Source organism: Austrofundulus limnaeus, unplaced genomic scaffold, assembly GCF_001266775.1.
Source record: "Austrofundulus limnaeus strain Quisiro unplaced genomic scaffold, Austrofundulus_limnaeus-1.0 Scaffold115, whole genome shotgun sequence".
In the NCBI taxonomy this organism is placed as follows: domain Eukaryota; kingdom Metazoa; phylum Chordata; class Actinopteri; order Cyprinodontiformes; family Rivulidae; genus Austrofundulus; species Austrofundulus limnaeus.
Genome location: NW_013952517.1, coordinates 1,180,396 through 1,191,913, shown reverse-complemented (window position 1 = coordinate 1,191,913; position 11,518 = coordinate 1,180,396). Strand labels below are relative to the sequence as shown.

Sequence of the window (11,518 nt, the reverse complement as noted above, 5' to 3'; positions counted from 1 at the left end):
ACTCAACATTTTTCAGTGAATATATTGCAAACGTGTTCCGCGTGTTAACAGATGCGTGTCGCACAGTATAACACAGCTCCATGTGGTTCATATGAGGGGCGCGTTTCGCTTTTATTAAAAGTTGAGGGTAATATTCACACATTTATACAATATGCAGGACTCTCAGCATGGGTTGTCAATGTGAAAACAGTGAAAAGGACATCAGATCGTGGAAAAAAGTTTGTCGGTGATGAAGTGCGCAGCCCGGCTAGCTCAGTCGGTAGAGCATGAGACTCTTAATCTCAGGGTCGTGGGTTCGAGCCCCACGTTGGGCGATCATAATTATTTTTTTTTTTCCCCCCAATTTAGATTTTCATGTTTTAGAAATATGATAGTGTGAAAACTACATCAACGTTCAAAGCTATTCTTTTGGCTTTATTTGCAGTCATAAGATTTCTCCTTTCTTTCTTTCATCACCATAAAAAAATGAGTTTCTCTTCACAGGAATCTTTAACGCCACAAATCTTGAGAAATCTCTTTTTCCAGCAAAAAGTTTCCAGCAGTGCAGTAAATGGCGTCATTAAAAGATGATTTCGTTTTGATTTAGCATCAGGCTTTGTGTTTCTGTCTGTGCAGCTGAGCTGAATGATCTGTGAAGGATGCTGGTTCCTGAAACATCACTGATGTTTGAGGAGGTTTCTTCACCAGCTTCTGTTTGATTTGAAACCTGGCTTTGGGTTTAGGCTCCTGTGTGGATGTAAACGGAGGAGTCTGAAGGAGACACAGAGGCGAGGTCAGCAGCTGCCGTCACAAAGGTCAGGGCTCCTGCGTTTGAACGGGAGACGACCTGGAGTCGGCCGCATCTTCAGCTGCCGCTCCAACCATAAAAATCACATGGCTGCTGCTACTTTTATCTTTTTATTAGATCGCGTCAAAGCTGTCTTTACTGAACTTTACAGTCTTTCTTAGATAATTATTCCTCATTTCAAGCTGCAAATATTTGTGTGTGAGTTTGTCCCTGCTTGTTTGCAGTCGTCACACTAGTTAGAAAGCAGCTGCGTGTGAATTATTTGTTTTGATGTCTGTGAGCAGGAGCCTGAAGGTCTAACCTCCTGCTGAACTCACAACATCCATCTCTACATCTATATCTATGTCTATGTGTCCAGTGTTTTTCCTCCAAGACTCCAAAGCCTTGAGCCGGATGTAAGGGTCATTAAAAAAAAGTGTGTGTGTGTGTTGCACACTAAAATCGAGGGCACTGGCCCTTCCTCCCCTGTCTAAAAAGGAAATACCAAATTACTAAGAGGCTCTTTTTTCTCTCAATCTCTCATTATTATTTTTTGGCTTGAATATTTTTCTAGCAAGGATCTGTTCAGAAACGGTGAATCCTTAATAATAGTTCATAATATTGACTGCAGCTCACTGCACGGTTAGTTTGGAGGGGAGGGTTTTGGCTTTGCAAGTATTTATTCTTAAGAATCTGTCTCCTTTGGTGTTTTTAATTATGTGGTGTTTACACACTATCACACAAAGAGGAAGTTCTGAGGCCATGGCAAATACTTTCATTTTGCTCACTCACCAAACATTCGTTTGTTTTTGTCCTTTTTAATATTAAAAAAGGCATCAAATACTGCATTTAAAGCAACATAAGACGAATGGAAAACGAGCATTAAAATGAATTATGAGTGAAATACTAAAAGACCTTTTTAGGACTGTTTCTGCTATAAACACCTACCTTATCAGGACCAGTAGTCCCTTTTGGGTTTTTTAAGTCAGGGTTTACTATAGAGAATTGAATAAGTCAGTAAACGGTCCTAATAAAGCTAGATATTCACGGCTGTGTGTGTGTTGGAGGTGATTTGATTTGATTGATTTATTTAACAGGAAAAAGATTATTAAAAATCAAGCCTGACTCAGCATAATTGCTGTTTTACAGCAGGTTCCTGCTCTGCAGCACATAAAACCCTCAGAAAGGTGTTTGTGTGTGAGAGCTGGAGGTGTGCCATGGTGCCTGCCAGTCAGCCAGGCTGAGCTGGAGGGCTCCTGCTGGGGGGTGGAGGGATCAGGCAAGCCTCCTGCCTCTGCTGGCCCGCTGTGGAGCAACACAGGAGGAGGGAGGGAGAGAGGGAGAGGGAGGTGAGGCAAACAGCCACGAGCTGCAGAGGAGGAGGAGGAGGATATGTGATGTTGATGCAGAGAGAGAGGTGGAAAAGGTAAAGCAGAGCAGGAATGTGAGAGGAATGCTGGGAATGGAGAAGTTTTCCTCTGGCTGGAGACAGAGAGGAGGTGGGAGAGTGAGGGAGACATGAGACTCAGCAAAACCCCCTTTTTTTAATTTATTCTCCTTCAGATTCCCTCCTGCTCTGCACAAACCCTACAAATCCAGATGTGCTGGAGCATTTTTGATCAGGCGTGATGCTTTACCAACGTCAGATATCTYATTTTACTCCCCTTTTATTAAAAAAAACATTTAATCCTGTATTCTATAACAACTGTAGACCACCATTAATGCTTTTAACTTCAAGCATGCACTCAGTGATTCATGCTAAATCTGTTTTGAAGGTTTGGCCTAATTTAGCTGCATTGATCAAACGCAGAGAGGAAGAAAAAAAACCAGCATTGTATTAAATTTTTGATGGTTGCTTTTATTAGTGCAGAAAGCAAAGCGGCTTCTTGAATTCAGGCTGTTTTTATAAACAAGGTTCGGCTGCAGAGACCAGCTTTCTCTGAACATGTTCGTGAGCTGTTTATTCCAAATAAAACAGGTTTTTAAGATGATTTTAAATTTTTATGAGCAGGTTCATTTGAAGTGAAGTTCTTAGGTTAAGGTCAAAAATCAGACTCTTTTTTTTTTACATTTAAAATAAAGTTTTGTTCAATCTAACGTGGATTTTTTTTTTTGCAGAAGTAATCACTTCCTGCTGCTTCTCGTTTGATGCTAACGGAGGTTTTGATGAGGAAAAACAAACTCTTTCAGGTTTTTTTTAGGCGTATTTACAAATCTGAGCCCTAAAAATAAGATTTAGTGAGGAGTCATAATTAGAACATGGGGATGCTTGTCTCATTTTACTCTCTCGGTACGCTCTCCTTTGTGGATTTTGCCTTTTTCCCTTTTGCTATTTGTTCTGTTTTGCTCACATATTGGCACCACAGAGGGAGCGGCGCTGCCAGAGCTCCTAAACGCAGCAGGAAGTCTCTGTTTCTTCCCTTTTCTCCCTCTCTGGGGTGGGGAGGAACTCGAGCAGCATTCTCTTATTTGTCCCTGTTTCATCCGTTCATGTAGCCGCTTTGACACGTGTGCACGTTACATGTGGCAGCGAAAGCCAACCGGCTCGTTCTCGCCAGAATATTATTTATTTAATTGAATATTTTTTTTGGTAGGGAAATGGGACGATGTGCAGGGAAACAAAGAGTACAGAGGAAGGTGGAACAGGAAGAGTGGGGGGGGGGGTGGAGGGGATTAAAGTGGTTGGGAAGCAGAGAGGTGGAGGAGAGGTGAAAAGTGTCACATGTACACATGTCAGGAGAGGAGGTGGGGGGGAGGTAAAGTAGTGCTGTGTGTGGTGACAGGACAGTGTTACCATGAAAATCAATACGCCTGTCTGCCTGTGTGTCCATCCCATAATAATAAGAACACCAGGATGTTCTGCACCTGTGTTACACAACATCTTACATTCCCTTTTTAACTGGTTTTATGTCTTTCTTTWTAGGAGAAACACAGAAAAACGAGGCCTTCAACATAATAAACACATAAGGTAGGAGCGGCTTTTATTCCCTTTTTAAAAATAAGTTTCACATTTTGTCGGTTTCACACAAACACCTCCGCTTTGACACTCGAGGAAATTTCTTCTCCTGGGTCTTATGTTTCATTTTCTTCCTCAAATATTCAACGTATCGCGTGAAACTGAGGGTTAAGTTTCAAAGTGGAGTAGAAATGGGTAGATAGTTGAAACATTTGCAACAAGTGCATTTTCTTAAAATATAACGAATAAAATACCTTTATCTAAATGAAATACCTGAAGTATAATGTATTTTTGAGTAGTAGCTACAAAAAACCATGAGTTTGAGCAGAAAAGCCTTAAAAAGTTTAGTCATTCCTTGCGAACTAGCAAAGCTTTTTTTTCTTCCCAGCTGTAAATATCAATGGTTTAGCCGTGTATCCTGATTAGAAAGATGAATTGAGACTTGTCTCCTTAACAGCTCAGGATGATCAAAATGTAGCTCAAAAAGCAGAAATGTGAAAATATACTGAAATCATTTTGACCACATTTGGCTTAATCCTGAGTTTTGATGTGATGACACGTTTATTCATGTTCTGCTGTGAGTCTTCACTCAGTCGGTAGATCATGAGTCACTTTTGTTCTCGGGGTTGTGGGTTTGACTCCACATTTTGGTACATCAGTTTTGAACATGACACTTTTGTCATGCCAAGATATTCCAGTAAAAATCATCTTGACCTGAGGATAGTAAGCAATCAATCAGGTCTACGGGTAAATATAGTTACAAACTTCCCAAAATTCTCAATTAATTAACTTATTTATCAACCATTAATAAACCATGCTAAGCAGCCAGGTCACAGGTCATCCAAAACAAATGTTGTAGAAACTAAACAAATTCAACCTGTAAATTTACGTCGTTATACAAACTCCTTGTATTTTCTCTAAACTGACTWGTGTTAAACTTTAAGATCATAGATGAAATTTTCATAATCTGCTTTTTGAGCTTGTTTTGGTCGTTTTTGTTGCCACAGTTCAGAGTATATTATGCATAAATACTAACATAAGCAGGTCATTTAAGCTAAAATAATCAAATATGTTGAAAATCTTTTGGTGCTGAAGTTTTTACTGTTGAAACAATTCAATTCAGTTTATTTATACAGCGCCAAGTCACAACATACGTTGTCTCAGGGCACTGTACATAAAAAGAACAATCTAAAGAAGAAACCAGCAGGCTGCGTTGAATCACTTCATCACAGTCTCCCATYCTGAGCAAACGGTGGAGAGGAAAAACTCCCTGCTAATCAGGAAGAAACCTCCAGCAGAACCAGGCTCAGCACAGGCGGCCATCTGCCTCGACCGGCTGGTTGGAGGACAGGAAAGACACAGACAAACACAGAAGAACTGGTCCAGGACTGGTCCAGGTGCACCTTCTTCTGGAAAAGAGACAAAGAAAAAAACATGTTATTGATAGAAATAATTACAATAAACACGTAGAGAAGAGAGACTAAAGACAACAACAGAGTGAGGAAATGTGCTCAGTTTGTGCTCCAGCAGYCTAATGGTGCGTTCACACCGAACGCGATTTCAGCGTCAGGAGCAGCAGGTTTACATWCAAAGTCTATGGTGGACGCGCTTCAAGCAACGTCGGGAAGTTCTGCGGCGCCTCAAGCGCGATTAGAGCAGCGCGATTTGGACGATTTGGACGATCTGAGCGTCGAACGCTCAGATCGTCCAAATCGTCCAAATCGCTGAAGTTAGAAAATCTGAACTTTTGCAGCTCGACGCGCAGCGTCAACCAATCAGAGAGACTCCACTGTGTGACGTAGCGACATATTTCCCGACGGGACAGTTTACTGAATGATGTCCACTAACCTGAAACAGACAGAGCTCCTGCTCTTTAGCTGAAATGAGTGCTGCAGTCGTGTCCTGATCCGCAGCAATGCGTGGCAGCGACTCATCAGACAAAAAAATAGTCCTGAAAGCGGGCTGTGAGCCTCTTCTCTGAATTATCTGGTGAATTAATTATGAATTAATTATCTGATGAACGTGACACGTTCTGGCTGTCTGTAAATAAAGCAAAGCCACTTCCTCGTCCGACATTAAACAGCCCCACAGAGGAGGGAGGGGCGGGGCGGCTGTCGCCGTGCAGCGCAGGTGTCCTGCGTCTGACCTCAAAGTGCACAAGCTTCAAACTTCAGCGTTGGCTGCGATTTTGACGCTGAAATCGCGTTCGGTGTGAACGCACCATTAGTCTATAGCAGCAGAAATGAAGAATAATTCAGGAAACCTAAGTCTAACTATAGGATTTATCAAAAAGGAAAGTCTTCAGTCTAATCTTAAAAGTAGACAGAGGCTGTGTCCAAAACGACAGGCCGGGTCCTCCGGAGGACCCAGACTACCCGGTCGCGGCGGGCCGGGTCCTTGGTAGACCGGGAAGACCGGAAAAAAAGAGGCTGTGGATTTGGACGGTCTAGCCTCCCCTCCTTACCCCGGCGTACGTCTTGTCACCTAGCAACTGTGACGACGCTAAACAAGCAAACTTAAATCAAAACTAGAAAAATATCAAAACATTAGCATTATTAATATCACAAAACTATAAAATTAACTTAAAGGTATCATTTGAAGAACTAATTGACCCGCTGTAGGTTCATGTTTATTTCGCGTTTTTTGTGACGAAAAAATAATATTTAAAAACATGTCCATACRAATGATAAAAGTATTAGAATTACAACCGCTAATTTTTTTTAATTTTTAAATCACCATGTTTTTATTTAAAATGTATTCTTTTCTCTCGCTTCGTCCACCATTACTAGCATTAAAAAATCTCCGGTCGGGCCGCAAAGCATTATGGGATACGCTGGGCCGGGAAGGATCCATCGGACCTGTCCTTCGATTCGGGTCAAAGGAAGGACGTATTTGTCGGCCGCATCGGAGGAGTCTTCGGTTTTGGACGTACTTCGTCGCGGCGCTGCGACGTATGCGGCCGACAAATTCGACCTTCGGAGGACCCGKCCTGCCGTTTTGGACACAGCCGGAGTGTCAGCCTCACGGACAGAAACTGGAAGTTGGTTCCACAAGAGAGGAGCTTGRTAACTGAAAGCTCTGCCTCCCATTCTACCTTTAGAAACTCGAGGAACCACAAGTAAACCTGCAGTCTGAGAGTGAAGTGCTCTGTTAGGAAAGTATGGAACAATAAGATGTTTAATATATGATGGAGCTTGGTTGTTAAGAGCTTTGTATGTTAGGAGAAATATTTTAAATTCTATTCTAAATTTGACAGGGAGCCAGTGGAGAGAAGCTAAAACTGGAGAAATTTGACCTCCCCTTCCAACTCTCATTAAAACTCTAGCAGCAGCATTTTGGATTAACTGAAGGCTTCTTAAAGAGTTTTTTGGATGTCCAGATAATAAAGAATTACAGTAATCCAGCCTAGACGTGATAAATGCATGAATCAGTTTTTCCGCATCATTTTTGGGCAAAATGTTTCTAATTTTAATGATATTAAGCAGGTGGAAGAAGGCGGTCCTGGTAACATTTTTAATGTGGGGGGTTAACAACACAGTAAAGGCTGTAATTCTATTTTATTGGTAAATGCATCAAATTATGTAAAACACAATCATGTCAACAACAAAAATTACAAAATTATATTTTTTTTATATAAAACTTTAAAGTGCTTTTTCTGTTCTACCTCCTCCAGTGTTTTCACTGCCATAATTCGCAAAAAAAAAAAAAAATCAGCTAAAAAATGTGGCTGCATCCATCACATTTATGTAGGTTTGTTTTTATGGAATAACCTCTAACCGTTACCCAGAATGCTGTGCAGGCAGAAAACTACAAAATGACCCAACTTTCCTAACTTTGCTTCAGTTCTCCTTACTCTTTTATCAGTTTGAATTTTTTGAACAAAACATAGACTTTTCCTTTTTAATGTTGACATACGAGGCTTTTCTGATTTTTGATGCTGAGAGATGAAGTCTCGATAGGCTCTTATAAATGCCGTGTGTGTGATCAAACTGATATATTTGTCAGGAAGACTCTTGAGACAAAAAAAGGAATGACTTTTGATTCAACAGTCTTAACTTACGCAGTTTATTTAACATTTATAAACTTGAATAACGAAGACGTTTTTGTCCCTTTTTTTAAAAAATGTCTTCTCGGTGGTGCTTTCTCCAACCTTCCTGCCATCCATCTCTCCTCCCCTTCTTGTCTTCCTGCCCGCCACACACAGACCCGCTGGCATCCTGACACTTTAAACACACACACACCCTCTTCCCCCTCACTGCCTCCTCTCACCACCCACAAAGAAATGAAGACCTATACAGACCACAACACACACACCCACTCTGTACTTTCAGCACTTTCTTCTTTACCATACTCAGCAGGATCACATGTCAGGYCAACTGACACAACAGAGGCTGTATTTTTTCTTTTCACAGCGCTCCGTTTCCTCTTCCCTCTTATAGAATATATGCATTTTTCAAAACCCACCCACAGACTGACACACGCGCAGAGCTTTCTAGCAAAGTCGAAGGCGATGAAGCAAAAAAAAAAAAAAAGGGATTTAGAGATATAAAACAGTATAGAAAGCATAGAGGTTGACTTCTCGGCTACGTATGTAAACAAAGAGTGGCTAACAGAGCGTGCATGCAAGACGTAAAGGATTTTATGTCGGGGCAACATGAATAAATAATTTTCAAGATCCAAGAGTCTCCCACATACATGCGTTTAACACAAACTGGCAGCTAAACTTGTTTACAACAAGCAGAAAACAGTTACACTATCATAAATGAAGCATCCAGTTGGAAAAAAAAGACAGTTTACTGTTTATTGAGGAAAAAGATGGTTGATATGAGTGACAGAGGTGTGTGAAGCTCCTGGACTTTTAAAATTGAATTTGCAGGAGAAATCAAGAGTCCCGTGTTTTCAGTGAACGTTATTAGATCCTGGAGGAACAAGAAGTCGGGTTTTTTTTAAGCACAGAGGTTTGTGACACGTTTGTGTGGAAATGCTTTTTTTTTTCTTTTCTCAGCCTTTAACTTCCTRTAGAATCCACTTTTTCCACCTGTGTTGGTGTCAAAATACAGCTGTACTGCTGTTGAGATGAGTTGGAGACATCCAAGACAAAGTTAAATGGGTTTGAGGTGCTCACAGCATCTATGGATGGAGATGTTTTCTGTTCACACACCAGTGTTGGGTCGTGCTGCCCTCAAGTCGTACGACCTTCCACTTATAATAAAACTGCTGATGTTGGGCCTTATCGATAAGCCTTTTGCAAAAAGACAGTCTCTGATCTTTGGCTTGGGTCTGTCTCCATCACTGGGATGCTTCTCCTGTAATAACCAGTGCCTCCCTCATCTCTAGATTCTGTAACTCAGACACAAAGTAAGTACATTTCTGTTTGGTAGATTATTCCTTTGTTGTAACAATGCTTCTTGGCAATAGCAACAGCAAAATAAGCTGTTTGTCAGTGGAGATTGGGCAACTTTTTCATCTGCACTATCCCAGGGGCTATGCATAAAACTCATTAAAGCAATATTGATATTTTTAAAGGCAATATTGTATCTATTTTCTTTTTCTATATCAATACACCCTCCAACCCTATAGGGGGCAATATAACGATGCATGATTATAAATATAATTCTATTTTATTATTATTATTATTATTGTTATTATTATTATTATATAATATGTTGCTGTTTTGTTGAGTCAGTGTCGTTGAGCGATAAGAAAAAGTCAAATGTATCAAAATCTAATTGAATCGTCAGGTCATACCCAGCCCCACACAACCCACATACTGCTCATCCCACAAAGGCATGTTCCTTACAAATGTGGCACCATTTAAAAGGGAAATTAACAGGCTTTCCAACAGTATAAGATTTATTACCAAGAAGTAATTGTTACAACAAAGAAATAATCAACCAAACACACATTTACTTGCTTTTTGTAAGTTTATTTTGAAAGAAAACATTTTTTGTGTGAATTTGCACATTCTGTATACAAAACAATGTTTAATCATGAAAAGAGTTGTCTAAGCTGATTCTAGTTTTACCTCTCTAACTTTTAAAAAGATTGGGCTTTTGCTGCTTTTTGTGTGTTTTTCTTTGGCCTTTGATTTAATTGTATCTTCTCACAGTGAAAAAGCAATTAGCAACATGCAGCTACTTTAAAATACTAAATATTAAATCATATAGGAGACTGTGTTCTGCTTTGTAGCGTCGCTCTGCTGCTTTTTCTCCTGCTGCTCTTGTAACACTTATAGGCCTCGCAGCTGACTCTGCTCTCAGTGCTGCTCTGATGCAGCAGCAGCTTAAGTGCCTTGCTCAGGGGCACAGTAACAGTAGCAGACAGCGGAGTCGAGCGTTTTCATCCGTTCTTTCGGCTGCCTTCCAGTGGAAAACMGCACAGCTTTCACCTTAAGGCTACCGCTGGCCCTGATATATATTTAAGTGCAGGCAGCCCTCAGCGAAAACACACAGAGCAACACGGCCACAGACCATGTGTACAAGCCAGATTTGGCACCGTCCTCATGTCTGCCATATGGTTGGTTCCTCCCCGCTGTGCAAACCCTGCAGGCCAAACACACAGCGCTCGTGTGTGTGTGTGTGTGGGAGTCCGAATGTGTGTGAGAGTGTCAGAAAATGAAACAGAAGCAAATCAGACAAGAAGGAAAGATGGGAGGATCTTAACAGGATCGAGGCTTTAGAAGAAAATAATGCAAGGATTTAGTTTGTTTATTTTTCATTTCCATGGTTCCTTATAAAAAAAAGAAAAGAAAAAGATTTGTATCTTTCAGGTTCAACCTACATCTTTGAAGAAATCAGAAGACTTACATGTTTTCCTGCATAAAGAAATGATCCATATAATTCAATCCTGTGGGCTGCAGAAACTTAATCTTACTGGTGCAACTCAGACAAACTCACATCAGATTTCATGTATTTAAACAGACAGAAGTCCAACAGTTTTTATTTTCTATTTATAGTAGAAGTGTCTGATATGATGCAATAATTATTTCTGTCTGACTGTTCAAAGAAAAAAAGATGATTACTTCAGTCACAATGTGGAGAAACAGTGTGTTATAATGAATAATCTACCTTACAGGTYGTTTCAATGAAATATCAGTGTAAAGGATTTCTGAAACCCTTTTTTGAGTAGCAGCAACAAAAAAACATGATTTTGATCAGAAAAGCTTTAAATTTTAGTCACTTTTCTCTGCAAGTTAACAAAATGTTTTTTCTTTCCAGCTGGTAATTCCCAAATATTGTAGGAGGTTTCCTCTTTAAAACGGCATCATTAGAATAACCTAAAAATAGGATTCAGACCAAATATCAATGCTTTATCCTGATTAGGAAGACAAATCAAGGCTTATCTCTGGAGCCGCTCAGGATATCAGGATGACAAGCATCAAAGCACAAATCTGGAAATGCGCTGAGGTCATTTTGATTAAATTTGTCACTTTGATGTAATGGGTCATATTTGGTGGGGTAGTAGCTGAGAGTCATGCTCAACACATACTCCGAACACTAATACACCTAGTGAGTTATCACTATGTAGTATGAGGTTGTATAATTTGTTGGACCAAAACTGCTTCAACATCATTCCTTCTCATCTTAAAACGATCTTAATTTAAAACTCTGGCATGAAAGGGTGAAATGCACAGACCTTTTTCACGTATACCRCCATCTTTGCCTAGCGCAAAAAGGTTATAGAAGACTGAAAACACAAGATTGTTTACTCGTACTGCTCCAGGCRTGTTCCTTACAAATGTGGCACCATTTAAAAGGGAAATCAACAGGCTTTCTAAAGGTACAAGATTTGTTACC

General features: G+C 40.3%; 1 non-coding gene across 1 annotated transcript; it reads left to right on the top strand.

Moving 5' to 3' along the window:
• Window positions 1–241: 241 nt before the first annotated feature.
• trnak-cuu (transfer RNA lysine (anticodon CUU)) lies at window positions 242–314 on the top strand. The gene has a single exon. It is a non-coding gene; the product is annotated as a tRNA-Lys (tRNA).
• Window positions 315–11,518: the final 11,204 nt, after the last annotated feature.